The 22,332-nt window shown below is 39.1% G+C and overlaps 1 protein-coding gene across 1 annotated transcript in view; it reads left to right on the plus strand.

The window, feature by feature from the left end:
- EFNA5 (ephrin A5) overlaps positions 1–22,332 on the plus strand; it is a 297,159-nt gene that overhangs the window by 126,762 nt on the left and 148,065 nt on the right. The gene's annotated exons all lie outside the window — the stretch shown is intronic.

A 22,332-nucleotide genomic window follows, 5' to 3' on the forward strand; every position in this document is an offset into this window, starting at 1 on the left:
TTTTTTTTTTGAACATCAGTGTCTTGCCCTAACATTTTAAACTGTAAACCCAAAACTCCTGACCAAGAGAGCTTTGCTGTTAGAACAAAGTTTAGAGTATACTGTGTGACACCATCACACCTGTGTTGTGGTCCCAGAGGTTTCTGTTGTTGGGAGGTACGAGTGTTATTAAAGGAAAACAGCAAACCTATCTTGATTTTCCTCTCAAAAGTCAGATCTCTCATGAAGATGGGAGTATGAATTTCCCATACTGGCATCTATGGGAAAATGCCTTTCTTAAAAGACCTTCCTCTAGGGGCCTGAAGGAAGTTGTATCTTCTTTGCTTTTTCTATTGCATTCCAATTTTCAGACAGGCCAGTGGTACAGTGTATCCATGATCCATGTGTACAGTAGGAGAATGAAGCTACAGTAAGTAATACAAAAAGCTACTTCTTTTGCACCTTGATTGAAACAATCCACTGGTGGTTGCTTGGTTGTCAGCTTGAGCTTGTCTGTGTGACTTCTTTTCTGCTCCTTACTTCCATCCGTCATTGCAGAGAGCACAGAAGAAGGAATATATATAGTGCCCTGTGCTTGCTTAGGCCTTAGCAAATATCAATTCATCACCAACTTGGCTCTAAAAGAGACCATTCATTGGCATGTTAGAACATTACAATTTACCCAGTGTTCCCTGGTGTTGAAGGAGTCACATGACCGGATCTCAAAACAAAAAAGAATTCCATGATATGGTCTTGGAGTTATTAATAAAAATAACTGCTGGTTGACAGGAAAGGCATATGGCAAATTTAAGATGCATGGCCGCAGTATTTTGTTTAAAAAAAATTCTTTCCTACGCCAGGGGTGAGAGTGTGTGTGTGTCTGTGTGTGTGTGTGTATGTATGTTTTATGTACCAGAAAAACCTCCAGCTCTGACAAGCCATTGACAAGGTGTTTCAGTCTTTGCTAGCTTCCTATTTCATTGCTCTGCCATTGAGCCCTTGTAATACCACGATGAATAAAGTAATCAAAGCAATTGGCTGCCTGAGATCTTTTTTAATGCACTGCTTCAGACGCAGTACATATGCCGTGCAAATAAATACAGAATTAGTGTTCCTGTTGGAAGCATTTGGTGAGAATGAGTGATTTGTCTTGCTTATGAAAGGTGCATACATTTCCGCTCATAGCTGTTTATCAGCCAGCCTCTTTCTGCTTATGGATTCTGAGGTGGAATTCATCATTTGTCAGCGCCCGGGCAGATGTGCTGGAGATGACCAGATTGATCTGTGAGGATGAGCAGAACAGCCGCACCAGTGCTAGGAGGGCGGCCCCTACAAATTGTGTTATCTTTTGAGACTGTTGTCTACTAGCTCTTTTCTATACTTCAGGAAGAGAAGGAAAGCTGCCCTTTTCTGCTTCTCACTTCTGTATTTGAAAAAAATGCTACTTTTGGTATCACTTAAGGGAAACAGAAAACAGGCCCAATTTCTCTGGGCGGTGAAATCCACTGAAACCCCATTTTTCCAAAGGTCCACTCTCCCTCTTCTGATTGCAAGGCATGTTATTTGATGTTGGATTTCAATTAAAAACAAAACACTAATGTCAGGCTTGCCGAAGTGTCATTTGCTCTGTTTTCAAACTGCTACAGACAAAGTTTTCTCTTACTTCATAGAAATCGTAGAAATCACTTCCAACAGGACATTAGGACACAAGAGACAGTGCTTCGATTAGGAAAAAAACGAATGGCTTTCCAAAAGTTTGACTTGCTTTTGGTCTGTGCAAAAGGCCTGTTGAAGCCGAGTTGATTACAGAGCCATCAAAGGCCCTTCTTGCCAAGAAAACTCCCTTGCACTTGTGTGCTGTTGAAAATTTCACTTTGATGCCAGCAGATTGAAGAGCTAAACACAAGCTGCCGAGGAGCTCCATGTGGCTTTCCCACCACAGGTTCTTGACCTTGGCTTGAGTAATTAACCATCTAGGAGCCACATCATCCTCTAAGGGCATCTGGAAAAATAAATACATCCTCATCCTTAATTAATGAATGGGTGCAAGTATAGAAACACAGGTAGCTTACCTCATGAAACAGTGTTAGGGCTCACTTGCTAAAACCCAGGTGGAACTGCAGTGTTTTCACTGTGCTTCTTTAGCCTCTGTTTCACTCCTGCAGTCCTCAGTAAATATTTTCCTTCGGGTGATTCCTTTTTAATCAGATTGGTAGGAAAGCAATTTCATACTCAATATACCCAACATATAAGATCATTAGAAATACTGCATGTGTTTTTGAAAATGTGGCCCAAAGCTCTGGAAACATCTGGCTTACAGCCAATATTACTGAACTAACACTAAAGCCTTTGGCCAAGCCCTGATACTGTGACAGGCAGGTAATGTTTGTGAAAGATGTGGTTTCATACACATCTTTAAGGCAAGTGAATGTTCGATGTGTGACTTTGATTTCCTCGGTTAGCTGAGATATAGACGGGGCTTTAGAAGGTAGACATCATATGCTTCTGCTTGTCATTCACCTTTCAGATGTCGGTTATGTTTGTCATCAGTGTTTTTTTTACGTCACCTGGCTTCAAATCAGCCTTAAGGATGGAGATACAGACAGTGATAACTAAAATGACAGTGTAGACATTGTGGGAGTTAAAGAATGATCAGAGATAATGGTGGTTTGTTGGAGTTTGTTTATTACATATCTGAGAAAGTTACTTAATTTTTTTCAGCTTATATTTAAATAGCAATTAAAATATGCCAAGCATTGTGCTAAATATTTGGGTTGTGATTTGAATAAGACATTCTGTGTTCTCCAGGTATGCAGGGAGAGTGGCAAGTAAATAATTCTGGTATGGGATGACGAGTGCCATCACTGAGGAATATCCCAGGAACACTGAGGAAGGAGTGGTTAATTCTGCAGGACCAGCCCCTGAACTGCTCTTATCCCTTCAAAGTGTTTATGTTGGCTCTGAAGATAATTTCTAGAACTTACAAGGATTCATTATTTGCTTTTTCCAAGTGCTACTTTTGTGTAATTTGAAGTTCAGAGTTTTGTATCGTTCACAGAACACAACCGCTCTCCAAGAACAACCTTGCTCCTGCTCTGTAAGAAGCCCTTGCATTTGGTACCCCCTGAGGTTACTCACAAAAAAAAAAAAAAAAAAAATGCATCCTTGTTCTGCCTGGTCCTCAGGTGTTCAAGGACACTATGGATGCTAGGTGATAGCTTTGTGATGCTCTGTGCGCTGCGCGTTAAGAGATTTTCAAAGCCCTCTGTGGGGCTGAGCCCCAGCATTTACTGTTTTATTCAGCGAATGCCACATCTTCTGTTGTCAGAACTGTCTGATTGAACACCAGCAAGTGCTCTCTAGGAGGGAGATCCTTATTGCCCATTTTCTCTGTTTCCTAAATGATCTAATTGCTTGGGTAAGGAGGCATCCATTCTAAATCTCCCTCCCACCAGGGGCGATACGCAAGTAACAAGGTTTAGATTACCCCAAATGTCAGGACCCCCACAGATATAATGGGCTTCCCTCCAGGGCCCACCTGACAAGCTGCTTTTCTTTCAAATACCTGGACTGCCCAGAACACACTACACCCTGATTTTCTGTCCCCTCACGGAGTTAGGGAGCCAGAACTGCCACTCTGCACCTTTTGATTTTGGTTTTAATCTTCGGAATCTATGGAATGTAAGAGATGCTTATAGGTTTGGTATTTGAAATCCTATTTTACAGCATATTAAATGTTAAAATATATACATGATCATTTCACTAAGGCTAAAACTTGGGATATAAAAGTTATAGTTGTAGCCTATATTTTGGCTTAATGGTTTCTGAAATGATTTTCATTCCTATGAAAAAAGGTTTTTTTAAAATTATGCTTTGGCATGTTCACCACTTTGTTTCTTTCTCAGCAGCCCATGTTCTTCCTTTCTTTTAGTCTGGTGCATTCCCAAACGATAACTTCAGAAAAGTATTTTATATGCTGTTTATAAAGTCTATTTAATCAGAGCACTTTTTTATGACAATAGTAAGTTAATGGAAGATAGCTAAATTAAGAACACTGAAAACAAAACAGTGTTTTTAAGTTATTTGCCTTTGCCAAGATGTTCTTTGTGTGATTTTTTGGGTAAGGAAGATAACTTTCCCCCTCATTTCCATCAAACCATGAGAAAGAAGTGGGGTAAAATAACATTGTCATATTTGAAAAGAAAATGATTGACAATGTCACTTAAATTGAAATGTCTCCTTAAAATCAATATAAAAGGGCCTTTGAAGAAGTTGCTTTGAAAATCTTTTTTGTTGTTTTTTAACCTGGAGTCTCCAGATTTTTTTCCCTTCTACTTTGTTTTCTCATGGATAGATGAATTTAGCTCCTATCGGAGTGGAGGCTCCGGGAGTGTGCACAGATGTATCAGATGTTGTGTAACTCTGCCGGGAAGCCCTGCCCAGGAAGGACTTGGAGCAGACCCATGGGTGCTTCCCTGCTGGCCTCTTCCATTTCTTGGGAACACAGGCTCCTGGTCCTGCCAGGCTGTGTGGCAATAGTGTGAATAGTGTGGTAAGTGGGCCTGGGTGAGGTCAGCACTTTTATTTTAACTTATGACCATCTTTCTTCCCTCTGAGCATTTGAACTGAGTGATTCCGGAGAGAAAGAACAAGTCACACATACACTGCCTGTTGAGGTTGTGAGGCATGCCTGTTTACTTCCTTTTAGGTGATTAAAAACACTTCTAACGATTGAACTAATATTTATTACAAACAAGATTAGAAGCACCTTCCTAACCCAGACATTGTGAAAGCTGATAGACATCTCTCTAGACCCCAGCCAGAGTTGCTGGATATTTGGTGTTCTAAGATGCCAGGAGGCATGAGTCAGGCCGGCTGATAGCCAGGTGAGTGGTGTGTTTCTCCTCCCTGTACACACATTAATCATATTTGCCAGCAGACAAGGCATGACCTTCTGTACTTCCAGCACCTACCCCCTCCCCGCTCCACCCCTTATACCACAACAACACAGATAGAAAAAGGAAAGTGGGAAGTTTACGAGCAGCCTGCATGCAGGCGGCATGCTCTACTTACAGAACTTAGAAATCAGAGGTCATTATCATTTTCAAAGAACAGACCCTGAATAACTATATCCTTTCATCACCATCTTTTACTAATTTGACACCAGCTGTACTTGCCTTTTCCACAGGAAATTCTCACTGTGCCTATAGGACCAGAGAAATGGAACTCTTAGCAGAGTTGACTTTTTATTCTTTGAGTTTCCTTTCAGTACAGCTTGGGAGGCAGGAGGCTCTTGTTTCTTATTTTTCAAGATTTTAACTTTTTTTAAACAATCTTATGATCCTAAGAACTTTAAAATTAGAGAGATTTAAGAAGTCATATTATTTTCCCCCTTAAAGTGTTGCCCCATTGTCTCATATGAACTCTTTGAGCATATGGGGAATACAAGAGTTAAATATAATCAGATCTTAACAAAATGTCATGATGTGTTTTGGGAAAGTTGATTTTTCTTGAAGAATTTTCAGTGTTAAAATTTTTTTCTATACCATTTGCTTCAGAACTTGTGACTGAAGCATGTTCACTTTTATTCTTCAACAACAAAGAAAAATAAAACTGTAGTCTATTTGCCAAACATTTACAATACAAAAATAATTTAGATGTTTGAAGATAGTAGAACAGAGAGAATAATTAAAATGGTGGCTGGCCTATTTCTACAGATCAGCCAGGAAAATTTTCCACATGTGACTGGGTCAAGTTCCCAAAGGATGGCTCTAATTTCTTCCCTATCCTCTTATCAAGTATAAAATCTATAAGTTAAGCTTTGGGCTACTTCAAAAAAAATTGTATTTTTCCTCATTGCAATTTACTGAGCTTGAAGTTGAGGTGTGTCTGCTCCAATCTGGAATTTGTGTGTGTGCATACACAGAAATTGCCTGCTAGACAAAACCACCTGGCTCTTTTCGGTGCAATCTGTAACTAACACAAGTTTCAGGTCAATGTTGTACTAGAGAAAACTGACCGTATCAGTGCTAATCTAATTTATTTTATGTTATTTCTTCCTAAATCATTCATGAAGTAACTTTGTGGTGATTTTTATTGCTATCGCTAGAGTTAGACTTCAATTACATTTTTCTAATTATAACATTTATCATGTGTAACATATTTGTAAAATTCTAATGAGTTAAAAGTAAAATAAGAACACATAGATAATTGCTATTGGCATTCTGATGTATTAACTTTCAGTATTTTGTCTGTATCATATGAAAGTTTTCATTTGTTATTTGTTTTTTCTGCCTTGCTGTAATCATACCGTGAATATAATTATGTAACTTAATTTTCATCACTTATTATTATAATTACTTTTACATCCCATTGAAATCTTTAGAAAGTTAATTTTTCCCTCCCTCCCTCCCTCCCTCCCTCCCTTCCTTCCTTCCTTCCTTCCTTCCTTCCTTTTTTTCTTGCTGTGTTGCCCAGGTTGGAATGCTGGAATGCAGTGGTACAATCTCGGCTCACTGCATCCTCTGCCTCCCGGGTTCCAGTGATTCTTCTGCCTCAGTCTCCTGAGTAATTGGGATTACAGGCACACACCACCATGCCCAGCTACTTTTTGTACTTTAGGTAGAGACGAGGCTTCACCATGTTGGCCAGGCTGGTCTCGAACTCCTAAACTCAGATGATCCACCCGCCTCAGCCTCCCAAAGTGCTGGATTACAGGCATGGGACACTGCACCCGGCCTTAATTTTTTCTTGATTAAAATTTTTAAACAGAAATCTTTATTCATAGTCTAATGATTTCCTTAGGGTAGATTCCCAGAATTAGGCTTTCTCACTCAAAATCTATGAACAATTTGAAGATCTTTAAAGTACAGATATATTGAGTAATGCTTTGGTAAGTTCTTACAAATTTTTACTCCTAAAATATCTGAAAGTATTGAGTTATCTTTTCATTAGCTTTAATAATTTGTAGCAAAAGTGATTTTCTCTTTGATTACCTCATTGATTGGGGGAGCATTTTCACATGTATTATACAATTGCATTACTTCTTCAATCTGCTCATATTTTTTGCAATACTGTTTTCATAAAATTAGGGCAAAAAGTTAGTGGATAATCAGCTTTTGTTCAGTGACATAATTTTCATTTCAGTGAGACTTTTTTCCTTTTTTCAAATATGTGCAAGAATAAATAGGATTCTTTTTATATTGTATTCTTTTACAGCCTTAGCAAACTTACATAAACAGGTTTTGTCATGAATTCTCAATCCGGTTTTAGATTATATATTAGAATAACTATTTTGTGCTTCCTCTATCTTGACTATGTATTATAGTTATGGGCATAATTATGTATGTTCATAAAGCTTGAGAGTGTTATGCCCTTTGTGTTTTCCTTGTCTGCTTTTCGACTCTTACCCTCTCCCCCACTTCAGCCCCAGGATACAGCCTTGCCTCCCTTGAGTCCATCTGTCAGATCATCTGTCTGAGGAATTTGCATTCCTTCACCCTCTTAGAATCCTTTAGAACAAATAGTCCATGGATAAGGAAAAGCTGATGAGCATTTCTGTTTGAAAGGCAGACGTTCCACCTTATGGATCCCTACATGTAGTTTGAGGCAGGAAGCCACCAGCTAAGGTGTGACTTCAAAAACCACATTCAAAAGCCTGTCTGACCTCTAGCTGTGGCACAAATGATTCTTTCCATGATTTCCCTCCCCTACTTTCTCCTTTTAACCATAGAGTTAAATAACCATAGAGTCACCAATGGTATGCTGACTGGTTTGAATCCATTTAAGGGTTTTCTGGCCGGGCACTGTGGCTCGCGCCTGTAGCCTGTAATCCCAGCACTTTGGGAGGCTGAGGAGGGTGGATCACGAGGTCAGGAGTTTGAGACCACCCTGGCCATCATGGTGAAACTCCATCTCGACTAAAACTACAAAAATTAGTCGGGCGTGGTGTCACGTGCCTGTAGTCCCAGCTACTTGGGAGGCTGTGACAGGAGAGTTGCTAGAACCCGGGAAGCGGAGGTTGCAGTGAGTCGAGATCACCCCACTGCACTCCAGCCTGGGCAACAGATCAAGATTCTGTCTCAAAAAATAAATAAATAAATAAAAGTTTTCCAAGTCAGTGATTCCCCCTCCCCCACTTAAATCTTACTTTCCTTCCAAGCATATCTCCATGCCTGTACTGGTCATGGATTAAGCACGATTACCCACAGCCACACCACAGCTAGCATTTTCCATTGCTCTCTCTTTCCCAGTGTCAGAGGATCGGGGATCCCTTGTGGGTACAAGGCTGGGAGCAGCCCTTTGCATTCCACTGCCTTCACAAATGGTGCGCTCTTTTTAGCATCGTAAATTAAATTAGCACATGTGGCCTTAAATAGTCCAGGCATGTAGGGCATGATTATCTTTCTGAGAAAATGAACAGGACCACATTCAAAGAACCCAGTGTTTCCAGGCAGCTCCCAAGGACATGTCAGTGTGCTGTGAACTTTCTGGGGTATGAATGGGATTTTAAAGTCTGCCTTTTCATTAGTGTACCAGTGCATACTCTGTGTATTATGCCTCACAAGCTGTGAATGTTGTGACAGTGGCTTTTGTTCCCATGTGTGTAGTTGTTAATTGTATAAGCCGGAAATACAGAAACCATATCAAAGCAAGGCAGCCTTAACAAAAGAGATAAAGCTGAATGCCTCACAGGAACCACTGCTTAGAAAGGTATACATTCTCCTCCAACCCGTACACCCAGGACCCAGATGTTCTCATGACATCATTGCAGCTGAATTCGGACTTTACAGATGGAATACAAAATTACGAACATAGCATGGAGTAACCACTTTATCTCTTCTTGAACCTATGCCTGCTCTACATTCCTGGTGAAATTTGTATCTCCAATGGCTTACACCACCCTACCACAGAGTAGATACTACTAAACTGTCAAATGAGTTTACTGAATACATTTTACTCATCCCCCCCTTGTCAGCTTTGCTTGTGCTATTAAGTGGCCAAGACTACCATGTCAGTATCCAGCTCATCTAAATCCCACTTCCCATCTGTACATTCATTGTACTTACTGCTCAGACCATTCTTATATTCCTCAGTAATGGAATATTCAATTTAGGCATCTAAATTTTTGTGTCTGTGCCCAATGAGATTAGAGAGTATAAACAGTGCTTTGTACTTGTCAGAATGGCAAACATAGTACTTTGCACATAATAGAGGCTCAGTAAGTACTCAGTAAACATCAGTAAATACCTCAGTAATTAAATTGTTATTTTTCCTTTAAGAAAATGAATTTGGATGGACAAATCTGAAAGAAGAATCCAGGTGCTCTCCTATGTTGAGTAAACTCAGCTGTAGTGAACTCCTCTTGGCCCCAAACTGTGTACTAAATGAAAATTGGAGATGCACCCTTTGTGGAATTATTCTTAGCCTGACATTTCCAGACTGACTATAACAAGACACATTATCTATCGAGCTTCTGCTTCCCTTCTTCCTGCTTAATGGCTTTACCAATCTTTTAAGACTCAGCCAAAGGTCCACCCTATAAAATAGCCTTCCCCACCATTCTAATCTCAATCTACCCCCTTTGTTCAGCCCTGGAGGACAGCTGACTCACCTCCATCATTTAATATTTGCCAATACTCCAGTATATTATGTGCTAATCATTTGTGTGTATCTGGCTTCTTTCCATAACTAGTTTACAGCCTCCTCTGAGGTCTCATGACCATAGTTTAATTCTTTGGAATACTGCACAGTAATTAGCGTGATGTTTGTCCCTGAATGTAGGGTAAAGCATTCAGAAATTTGGTTTGCATGGCTCTGTTACCTAATAACTGTGTGAGCTAAACAAAGCACTCTACGTTTTTGAAACTTACTTTTGTCATCAGTAAAATGTTCATGATCTCTCATGGAATCATCCTGAAGATTAAATAAGATTATGAGTGGACAAGTGTTTTGTTTTGTTTTGAGACGGAGTTTCTCTCTTGTGGTCCAGGCTGGAGTGCAGTGGCATGATCTCAGCTCACTGCAACTCCCGGCTCCTGTGTTCAAGGGATTTTCCTGCCTCAGCCTCCCAAGTAGCTGGGATTACAGGTATGAGCCACCACACCCAGCTAATTTTATATTTTTAGTAGAGATGGGGTTTCACCATGTTGGTCAGGCTGGTCACAAACTCCTGACCTCTAGTGATCCACTCACCTTGGCCTCCCAAAGTGTTGAGATTACAGGTATGAGCTACCACACCCAGCCTAGACAAGCGCTTTTAGCTTTTATACCAATATACTAATGAAAGAAATTGTTGGCTAATTTTGAGAAATCTACTTCTTTTTTTTTTTTTTCTTTGAGATGGAGTCTTGTTCTGTTGCCAGGCTGGAGTGCAATGGTATGATCTCGGCTCTCTGCAACCTCCGCCTCCTGGGTTCAAGCGATTCTCCTGCCACAGCCTCCCGAGTAGCCGGGATTACAGGCGCCCGTCACCACGCCCAGCTAATTTTTGTATTTTTAGTAGAGACGGGGTTTCACTATGTTAGCCAGGATGGTCTCAAACTCCTGACCTCGTGATCTGCCCACCTCGGCCTCCCAAAGTGCTGGGATTACAGGCGTGAGCCACTGCGCTCGGTGAAAAATCTACTTTTTATCTGATTAAGTTTCCTGAGGGTGCCATGTGTTCCCTGTGTCTCCAAACTGTAAATTGTGTTTTGAATTATTGTCAGCGCCAAAACATATTTTTTGATTGCCATGTTGGCAGGTTGATTGCAAGACTTTGAGCTTCTGTTTGATATATTTTAAATACTTTCTGCCTTAAGAATTTGAACATACTATGTCTATCTTTATTTTAAGGGTGGTATGTTGACCATCCTTTAGAAATAAGATTATAAACAGTATCCTATGTGTGCTAGGCATGGAATTTAAGAAACAAAAGTATAGAATAATTCTAATAACAATGTACATGACCACCAGTAGTATAAAGATACAGTTGAGTGACTTATGGTAGGAAATGAAGGATTTGAAAGAAGTTTTAATTCTTTATGTCAGTAATTTTCTGCCCTAGTTACATGTTAATCACCTGAGTTGCTAAAGAAAAAAAGAAAAAAATCAGATGCCTGGGCTGTGTTCCTATTAAATTAGGATTTCTTCTCTGTGTAGAGGGTCCGCCTGTTGCTACAGGTGAATAGTATGAAACAAGCAGATTATTTGAAGATTTCCATGTGCTACCATTTAATGTCTTATTATTAAACTTAGCTGCTTCTCTGGCAGTGAGAATGTTGAAAAGGAATAGAACAAGGAGTAATTGTATGGTGTCATCTGAGTCTTATTAGAAGTTCAGTGAATGCCTCCCTCATATCAGTCAGGTACACAGTGCTAAAAGTATGCAAACCAGCTCAAGCAATGGTTCCTGCCACTGATGAGTGCTTGGCTTGTGGGGAGAGGGATATAGAGGATTCCAGGGAACCAGCGGGGAAGAGAGGGTGCACTGTGCCTTAAAAGGGTGAGGGAAGAATGAGCTTCCCAGATAGACTAGACAATGAGTGAGGAATTCTGGCTATTTGTAAAACAAATCATGTTAGTATTTCCTCTAAACCCGGCACACAATATTGATGTTTCATCAGTATTAACTGGGAGTAATGATAGTGATGATCTTCATGACTAACATTAATTAAAATTAATTTTGTCCATAATGACCTCAAGAAACAACTGTCATTGAGTAAAAAAAAATGAACTAGACACTACATTATTTGCCTATGACTTTTCTAAATCTGGAAACTTCTTATAGTTAATAAAAAATATTCATGTTGCAATTAGAGGACTGCATATTCCATTTGAAATTTAAGAATATATAGTTTCTGTTTTCTATAAAAAATAATTTGTCATATAATAAAAGTAAATAATTTTTTTCAAACTTTATCATTTGATTAATCAGTTTTTTCCATTCTTTGAAAATTTTTGTTTTATTTTTGACTCTATTTTTTTCTGCATTTTTTAGATTCTCATAGTCTTAGTAAAGGTGTAATCAGGCACATATACTGTAGGAAGATTACTTGGAAGTTCTTCAGTATTATTTATCATCTGCTACTACTGGCAAATTGCCTCCTTTTTAAACCACATACTGTATTATTTGTTAGGTGGGGGTCATTAGGCCTCCATTCTCTTTTCTCCCAAATCTACAAATAGTCATTGTTCACCTAGTGTATGTGACATTTATTTTTCCTTTCTAAGTCTGCAGTCCTCTATCTGCCTACCTAGGTACCCACCGCTGTTGAATGCCACTCTGCCATTACCCTCCTCTCTTTACAATACAGGTTATTATACTCTATTTATACCCCAGGTGTGAGAGATAACTAAATGAAATAGCTACTAAGACTTTTTTCCACTTTTCCTAAAAAAGGCATATGTGAAAGAAGGTACATCGTATTTTTCACACAAAAAAGTGTAGAAAGTCACTTTTATAAAGAAAATGGAATATTTTCCTTCATGGCAAACTTTCATTATGCTTTTATTTATTTATTTTTCATGAAAGAAATTCAGGCTTTATAGAATCAGGCTCCCTTTGAAGATATACTATTTTCCTTTCCATCAATTTTGTTTTCCTTTAGAACATCATTTGGTTGATAAATTTCCTAGTATCCTGTTTAGCTGTCAGATTTTGATAAGCTTTCTGGGGAGCTCACATACACTGTTCATTTCACCCCAATTCATGCTGTTCTCCTTATCTGTGGTCTACCAGAAGTAACTTGAGGTTAAGGTTTGGCACTTCTGCCTGGCGTTTTGGCTTTGGAGCTGCAAAACATATCACAAAGCAGACATAATATGTGTACCAACAGCTAGAGACACTAGTAGAATCTTGTCAGCTCAAAAGCAGAAAAGCCTCTGAAATGTGAAAAAGGAAAAATTGTGCTGAGTGTATTTAGGATAGCATGTTTGAGTCTATTATTGCAACCACAACTAGTATTATGTATTTAAAGATGACCTAGATTTACATTCTTTATCGTCATTTGCTCTCCAGGACTAGACATAAAACTAATTACTAGCTCATGTAGTTTGCATGTGTTGCTTTCTCTTAGCTCATGTGTTTACATGGAAACAGTCCCCGACATACACAAAAGGAAAAAAGCCTCAAATGATGTTCCTTACAGAAGGAAGATAGTATCAGACCCCTTATAGTTTATACATCCTCAAACTCTATTTATGGTGAAAGTCAAGATCTTGAAGTGTTTGCTGCTCCTAGGTTTAATTGGTTTTATCTGCTGTTATCATAACAACCTTATCTCTGCAGACAGTTGCATGGATAATATTTGGAGATCAGAATTCAAGCTCAGACACACAGTGTCATCCAGCAATTAAATGTTATTTGATAGTTCTGTATGTGGCTCAGGTGCTGGGGAGCTCCTGCCTCTGGTTGACAGTATTTATAGCATCATAAAATAGTTCTCAGGGGAAATCCAGATATGGAAAGCTTTCTGAATAGAAATGGCTAGAAAAGCCAAGGTAAAGTGTGGTTCAGGCTCTCGTGGCAGTTCCAGTCATTGACTGTTGTCTAATGACTATGCGGTTCAGATCTGAGAGATGTTTAATTATTTTTGTTGCTGCATTTTGGTGAAAGGATAAAGAAGCCGTCTAGCTCCGTGACAAGGATGCTGATATATATTTTGGGGGAGTCCATTAAATGGATCAACATTGCTTTCCACATGCCCAATTTAATCCCTATATGGGAACTACATAAAACATACCTTTTATAGGAGAATTCTTGATGGATGTTTAACTGCATGGATCTAATTAGATGCAGAGCAGGACTTTCCCCAAATGATTAACTGGCAAGATTAGGTAGACCTTCCTTTGTTTTGTTGGGATTTGGGCTTTCTTCCTGTAATATTCCTTTTTATCTTTTAAAATGAGTTTCTGAAAGCAGAAATGGAAGCAAAGCAAGCACTTGACACAGCTAAGGTTTGAAAAGTATTATAGTTATTCTTCTGGGCTTTTTCAGGAGTGGATTACCTCTTTAGCTTCCTGTGGCCTGTATGGGGGAGATAGAAAGAAGCCCAATTCAGACTTCTCTGTAGGTGAAGCACTGAAGTGTTCTGCTCATTACATGTTTTAATTGCTCAGTTGTGCTTGGAATGTAGATTAACTCTCTAACACCTGAAAAAAGATCCCCCCTTCATACTGAGAACAGTGAAGATGAGAGACAATAGGATGACAAATGAGATCGCTAAGTGGAGCCCTGATCAATAGAAAGTGCTGTCCATTTGGGTAATGGACATCCCTGTCATCTCAGCTGTTAAAGAATTCAGCAGAGATGAGTCCCCAAAGGTCTGCAAAGTATAAGGCATCCAATACAGGAAACATTACCACCTCCCTTCTCCAACCCCAATAAATAAAAAAGGTACATCTCAGGAGCTCCGTCTTTAGCTGCTGTGAGCTGTCGTGCAAGGAATTTATCGTACTCTGTTTTCAAAAATCTGTGCACAAAGCAGACAACCTGGAGACCCGGGGGAATAGTCTTTGTTTCCTCAGACCTTAACAGTGGTGTAAACACCTTAGGTAATTTTGCGTCTGGTGTAGAAAAAAGCATTCATACTTAAAATTATGAGGTTGATTAGGTTGTTCTTTTAAAATGCTCTCTGCTCCACGTGGCGATTTAAAGCAAGCATATTTGGCAACCAGGATGCTTGATGAATCGCTTTTGTCACACAGCCATATGGCAGGTGGGGTAGAGGTCACTCCGGTGCCCGGCCTTCCTTACTCGGATTCGGTCCACATGTCCAATTGTGATAGAGGACCAGTTCATGGTCTTTCCTTTGTAAATACCTTCAATATGGCCAGTCTGTACTTCTTAGAAACTCCATGCTTCTTCCGTCCCACGTTGGACCGTGGAGGCCGGATAAAGTCTATTTCTTCATCTGTCTTGCCACTACTCATTTAACCCAGCTAATTCCTAGAGGGATTGCTGTAACCACTGGCAGCCAGACTCCCTGTTGGAATGTGTGTGAGGATTTCCGGACAGTTGTGAAGAGGAGTGCAGTTTCACTGGGCAGTCAGGTGTGGGTCATTAATTTTCAGTGCTGTTGTTTAACTATTAATGAGGTCATGGCCCCAGGGCCGGACTGACTTTACCTATCAGATGTCTCCCATCTCCCAGCAGGCCATTCACCTTTAGTCAGAGCTCTCCACTAATAATTGTCCCATGCAGCGTTCACACACCATTGCCTCATCTCTTAACCTCAGCTTCTTCTAGATAAGAAATAATTCCTCCTGCCCATCTCCCCGGTCATCCATCTTCAGTGGGGCCCATAAAACAAAGCCGTTCCCATTTTCCATTAACCTCTATGTCCTGAAACTTAGAGCCCTATATACTTTCTCTTCTTCCTCAGCAAGGGGCATCTATTTGCCATCATTTTCAGGAGGTCTTAAATTATTCAGAAAGGCAGGCATCATGACCTAGCCACCTACTTTACCTTTTATTTCTCTCCTATTTACCATTTCAGTTGATAATTTGTAGAACTTGGTAAAGTAATTCACAACTGTCAGCATCTTTATTATATTGCAGCCAGCAGCAGAAATTGTAACCTGAAGGGATATCTACTAAATCAAGATTTCTGTAGCATAAGCAGTGTAAATGAATTCCTGCACATTACGTTATTATTTCTATAATGTCTTTATTAAAAAGGCAAAGAGAGAATGCCTATTTAGAACAAGTACTGTGCACCCAAGCACTGATAGATTTGTAACGTTGGGGAAAAAAAACACATAAGAGATCCAAAGCCCCAGTCCTGTCTACTTGGAATTACTGGTGTATCCCCAGAGGTCAGCAGCCGGTCTCTGCTTGGCCGTGAGCTCACCAGCAGTCAAGGGCTAATTCTTACCTCTTCGTCCTCTTCCTGTTCTCTAGAGCGGCACAGAGAAACATGTATTCTGCATGACAGCCCTTCAGGTATTGGAGGATGGGTATCACGTTTCCCAAAACAGTCTCTTCCAGCCTAAAATGTCTCCAGGTTTCTTTTAGGCATTCCTCATCTGTCATGCCTTCTGCAGCCTCATGGTCCTGCCTTCCCCTTTCGTTAGTAGAGGTTTAGAAGGTGGCACCCTGAGCACTACAATAAGTACGTGGTCTGGCTATACAAATTGAAATGTACAGCACTGGTTACGCCCCTGCATCTGGATTCTAGGTGTTAATTAAAGTAGCTAAGTCTACCTAGGGCTTAAGAGACAGTTGTGTGTCACTGATCCAGGGCGAGCTTACAGTTAACCAGAATCTCTCAGATTAATTCACATGAACTTTAGGTAAGTTAGAGACTTACCCCTCTTTTGACTCTTGTGTAGTTGACATTTTTTGAACCAGAGTCTAGAACTTTAAAAAACATCTTCATTAAAGGGCATTTTTAGTGAGTTCTAAATCATCTTCTACAGCTTTGATTTACTGCAAATTTAATTCATAAAATTCTCTTTACAAATTAGTGCATGTACACTAGTAAAGTATACAAATATGGCAAAAAGAAATAAGTGATATATTTGGGCACTTCTTTACAGGAGAGGCAATGTCCCAGGTAAATACCCATCAGTACCAGCTGCCTTTCATCAGGTGCCTACTGTATGCCAGTCATAGCATGAAACAGTATCACCCATTATTTCTCATCCTTACAGAAAACCTACTAGGTGGGGATTGTTGCTTCCCCTTTTATAGGTGTGGGAACCAGACTGGGAGTCATTAAGTGACTTACCTGAGGCCATGACACTAGTAAGCAGTATAACCAGGCTTTGAGCCCAGATCTCCCACTCTGTCCTTCTTTTCACTCTGCTTTGATGCCTGTGTTAAATTTGGTATGTTCATTTGGCCTTTAAAATAAATTTCCAAATTCTTCAATATTTTCTGCAGGCCATTTGAAATCACAGCCAATCCATCGATTAGAGATCAGAAGCAAAATGTTGCTGTAGTGGAGATAACTTACCCCAAATATTATTTGTGGTAGCCATTTGAGCTTTTTACAGAGGTTTTGATTCTCTTACCTGCCAGGCATATAGTTGAATTACACTCCTCCACCCACTTGAAATTTGGCATGACTACGTGATTAGCTGTGGTCAACCAAATGTGAGTGAAGGTGACCCATGTCACTTCTAGGCAGGGGCTTTAAGAAGCAGTATGTGCTTCACCATTCCTTCTCCCTCTCTGGCATGACCATGTACAACTTTCAAGATAGCAGTTGTCTGTCAACCCTAGTCCCTGAGTTACTACAATGAGCAGAGCCCCTTGCTGACTTACAGTGGACGTACAGTGTGAGCGAGAAATAAATCTGTATTATTTTAGGTCACTGAAATTTGGAAGTCGGTCATTACTGCTTCATAATCTAGCCTATCCTGACTATTCCAACTAGCTTAACAAAGCTGGAGCATGGGTAAGATGTTTGTAATCAATCCTAACCTTTGTTTAAGACCAAAAGATAGAAAATGTGCACTTAACCTAAAAATGTTCTTGAGATTAAAGTACATAAGGCAATGACGTGTATAGATAATACCTGAAACCTCTATTTTCTCATTATCTAAGTTGTTAATACACAGTGGAATTTGCATTTGTATGTAGGACGCTGTCTTAGCCTAGGCTCCCTAGAAAGCACAGCATGAATCAATGGCTTGTATACTAACACTTCGTTGTGGAGGGAAGGGGGTTGGCCATGCAGTTCCAGGGAAGCAAGAATGAGGAGAAAAATGAATTGAAGCAAGAAAGGTAGGAGAGCAATACAAGGTGGTGTTGTTACTAAAACAGCCATAGCTTCAGCACAAAACAAAAGTGGTCACTTGGTCATGTGGAGTGGCACCAAAAAGGCTGTATTTCAGACCATTCTGCCTTGGTGCAGAGAAGGAAGGCAAGCAATTCATCTGTTGCCTCCTTGCCTTTTCCTGTCTCTCAGTGGTCAAAATCCCATGCATTTCCAGATTGTGCTGCCTGGAGAAGCATTTCCAAGCTTCTGGGAAAGCCAGATCCTCTGAGAATCCAGTTTGGGCAGTGTGCAGGCACGGCGAGCTATACTTATCTAGTGGGTTTTCTGGGGCTGTGCTGGCAGCTAGAGTTTATCTGGTCTGGTGCATAAATTGAATCTAGTACAGACATTAACAAACCTTGGGTGGGGGTGGGGGGAACTTCACTTTGCAGGACCACTGTTACCTGTGAACAGAATACACTGGACTCAATGATTTGAAAGATACCATCAGTTCTAACATCCCAGTGTTTCAAACTAGTTTTTCAAATCATAGCAACCATTTATCTACCAATATTGAAATAATTAGCTGGCTAATTTAATTATTGAGAAAATGAAAATAAACTCGAACAAACTTAAAAGAAAAAAACCTGTGAAATGTATACCCTACATAGTGTTTCTTAAACACTTGTTTTTTACAATGACCCATAGTAAGAAATTAGTTTTGTAAATGGCCAAGCAAATACATGTACACAAACATATATACATAGTTGAAACAAAAGTTTCATGAAAGTAATACTTTCTTCATAATATGTAAGTAACTCTGATGTATTTATTCCGTTGTATTCCATACAAATAAAGCTTCTAGCCACTGATGGGTCATGATACAAAGTTTGAAAAGCCTAGAACATGTTATCTGTATATCTATCAGTCATAATTTATTGCTTATGGTAATATAACCCCCTATACCTAAATCAATACTTACTAGATAATTAAAATGTTAAATTTCATTTGCAATAGTTTGACCATAATGATATCACTGAGATAAATGTTAAACATTATTTTCAAATAGTTTTGTTGTGTTTAGGAAGAACATTCTAGCTGTGAGAAAATTCAGAGAGACAATTAATAAACTCAATACAGCCAAGAATAGAGGTGTATGGAAGTTAGCTAGTTGGTTTCATGTTTTTGAGACTATTGCTTTAAACTCACAGTACACATATAAGATGGTCATGGCTTAACTGAGTGATCAAGCACATTTCACCCTTCCATATTTATTCAATTCTGAATTTTACCTTTTTTAATATTATGAAGTTATTAGTGCACTTAGTAGATATTCTGAGTAAATTAATGTCAATAAAAAAACTAAAAAACAAAACTATTTTATTATCACAAATAACCTGTGTCTGTAGCTTTGTAAAAGACATTATTATTTCTCCTGTTATAATGAGTGTCCCATCAGGTAAGGACCAAAGGTCTTGTTTCTGGCTTAGTTGTTTCGATATCAAGCTCTGGGGATGAAGAAGGTTGTTTTTTCTTGTTATCACAGTCAGTTGTCACAGCAGCCTGGTGAGGCGAGCGGCGTAAGTACTACCATTCCCATTTCACAGATGACAGAGCTGAAGAGTAACTCCTGCTATACTGTCTGTCAATTACCAGCTCCATGCCAATATAGAGATGCAATTTTGTGCTAACGGTGACTTGACACTGTTTCTTCCTGTCCATCTATTTGCCAAGTTTTGGTTCCTGAAAGTCATTTTATTTGCTGGCTTTTGAAGTAACATTTGTGGAGAATGTTCAGGACAACTTCTATTTCTGGGGGTGAAAGTTGTGACATTTTTCATGTTCTGAGGGGGAGGAGAAGGCCCAGGAGTCAGAGCTGTCTCCCTGACGCGGTTGTTGTCAGTCATTCCCTGACCTCCTTCATATCCTTTCACATGTTCCCATCTTGGTTTTCCTATCTGTTAAGTGAGGTTATTATGAAACTTCCCTATCTGCCACATCTGGATGTTGGGCATCTGAAATAAGATAATGTGCGTGAGACTACTCTGAAAAGGAAAATTAATGTTAACAATAGAATGATTTTAGCATTGTTGTGATTATTTTCTCTTATCCGATTCCCCTAACACACACCCCAATCTAGATGAACCTTAAATAGTTGTTTTAGGCTGGGCGCGGTGGCTCATGCCTGTAATCTCAGCCCTTTGGGAGGCTGAGGCGGGTGGATCACAAGGTCAGGCTTTCAAGATAAGCCTGGCCAACATAGTGAAACCCCATCTCTACTAAAAACACAAAAATTAGCCAAGCGTGGTGGCACATGCCTATAGTCCCAGCTACTTGGGAGGCTGAGGCAGGAGAATTGCTTGAACCTGGGAGGTGGATGTTGCAGTGAGCCAAGATCACACCACTGTACTCCAGCTCAGGCAACAGTGCGAGGCTCCGTCTCAAAAAAAAAAAAAAATTGTTTTAAAAGAAAATAAAGTTTATCTGAATAACCCATTCATACATCTACTTATATGATTATATTATACCCTTTGCAAATTTTCGTACATGAAACAAAACAAGAACATGGGATGTTTTGGTTTTCTGGCTGATAGACAAAATGCCAGGTCATATTTATGTCCAGAAACTTAGGGGGAAGAAAAGCATAAGTAATTTTTCCCACCACAAAGGTATTTTTTCCTGATTTATCCATGAGAAAATAAAGTAAAAATCTGGCATTTTGTAGCTAATATGGTTAGTTATTCTGTATCCAAAAAATGTAAATACATGTGGTACCAATAGTCATTATATTAAAAGAACAGCATAGGTGAAGGCCCTATTTTTTTTTCCACTTTAAGCCATCTTGTCATAACTTGTAGACTTTTGTAATGGTTTTACGGTATTTTCCTGGCACCGTAAGCTATTTTATTACTATAATTGAAGAAAGTAGAATTTCCCATTGTGCTTACATTTTGTCCTCATACTTCCATTTTTACTACATGACCTTATTATTTAGGAATTTGCTCTCCTTCTAATCTCCTTGGGATAACTTGCTGCTCTACTGATTTAGTTGTTAGAATAAAATAATGTACTTTCACATTCAGAAGTAAATCCTGTTCTATTCTTTTCTATATACTTTTCACTTGGGAAACTAATCAGAGAATCTATTTATAATCCATGACTGAATAGAAAAGCACATATAAAGATGATTTCTAGAAAGGCAGAACTCATATACTTTTTGCTTTGTGAAATACGGCAGAGTCACAGAGGGTGGCCATGTTCGGATCCAATCAAGTCTGGGCTGTTTGCTTTCTCCTGTCAGAGTGAGCAGAAACCACATGTATAGCCCAGCCCTGGTTTCAGGAAGAATGTTTTCAGGCAAACCTTACCCTTGAATGAACTGCTACAGAGGAAATATAACTTTCACTGTAGACCTACAGAGCTAGGACTGGGATCAGGTTTCTCTTCCCATTGCAGTCTTTGAGTCTTCTAGGTGAAACTTACTGGTTATTGCAAGAAGCAATGTTCTCATTCTAAAATCCAGAATCTTGAATCTAGAATCTAGAATCATTCTAGAATAACACAAGGCCTATGGTGAGCCAGTAGAAAACTTCCTGGATCCCTTTATCTCCTTGGATAAACAAAATAATAGATAAGTTTCTGTTGATTTCTATCATTCTATATTTACTGGCTATACACAAAATGGCATCATACCTTCTTTTGATTGACCTTTGGGGGCAATTCTGATTCATTTCCATATCCATCATAAATATCTTCTATAGTACAGTATAAATTTGATTGCTAACTAAATAAAAGCTTTGAAAGAAAATTTAGATTTAGGTTTTAAGAAAATCAGAGACTTCCTGTTGCTTCAAATTTAAGTAAAATTGACACTTGAACAACATGAGTTTGAACCATGTGAATTCACTTACACATGGATTTTTTTCAATAAAAGTTAAACTGTGTGCACCTGCCTCTCCTGCCTCCCCTTCCACCTCTTCTGCCTCTGCCATCCCTGCCACATCAAGACAAACCCCTCCTATTTCTCCTTCTCCTCAGCCTACTCATCATGATGAAGATGATAAGGATGAAAACTTATGATGATCCACTTCCACTTAATGAATAGTAAACATATTTTCTCTTCCTTATGATTTTACTAATAACATTTTATTTTCTCTGGCATATGTTATTAGAATATAGTATATAATATATAAAAAATATAAACTATGTGTTAATTGACTGTTTATGTTTTCAGTAAAACTTCTGGTCACCAGTAGGCTATTAAGGTTTAAGAAGTCAGAAGTTATACATGGATTTTCAACTGCATGGAGGTTGGTCAAATGTAAGGTGCTCATGGCTTTAAATAAATTAAAATTGAACCATTTACATTAACATATGAATTAGGGAAAAAAGAGATAAGACAGCAACAGATATTGAATATATGCCATATACATTTTATATATATACATATATATACACATACACATATCTATACACACTGTGTATTCACTGTGCACATAGACACTATGTGCCAAGAACTGTACTTTCTTCCGTCATTAACTCACTAATCTTCCAATCTGTTAATCTCGTAATCCTTGCAAGTTGTAATATAATTGTCTTCATTTTTACATAAGAAACAGAGGCCCAGAGAGGTTAATTTTTTTGTCAGAAGTCTCTCAGGCAATGC

Source organism: Rhinopithecus bieti, unplaced genomic scaffold (genome assembly GCF_001698545.2).
Source record: "Rhinopithecus bieti isolate Rb0 unplaced genomic scaffold, ASM169854v2 scaffold_39883, whole genome shotgun sequence".
NCBI lineage: Eukaryota > Metazoa > Chordata > Mammalia > Primates > Cercopithecidae > Rhinopithecus > Rhinopithecus bieti.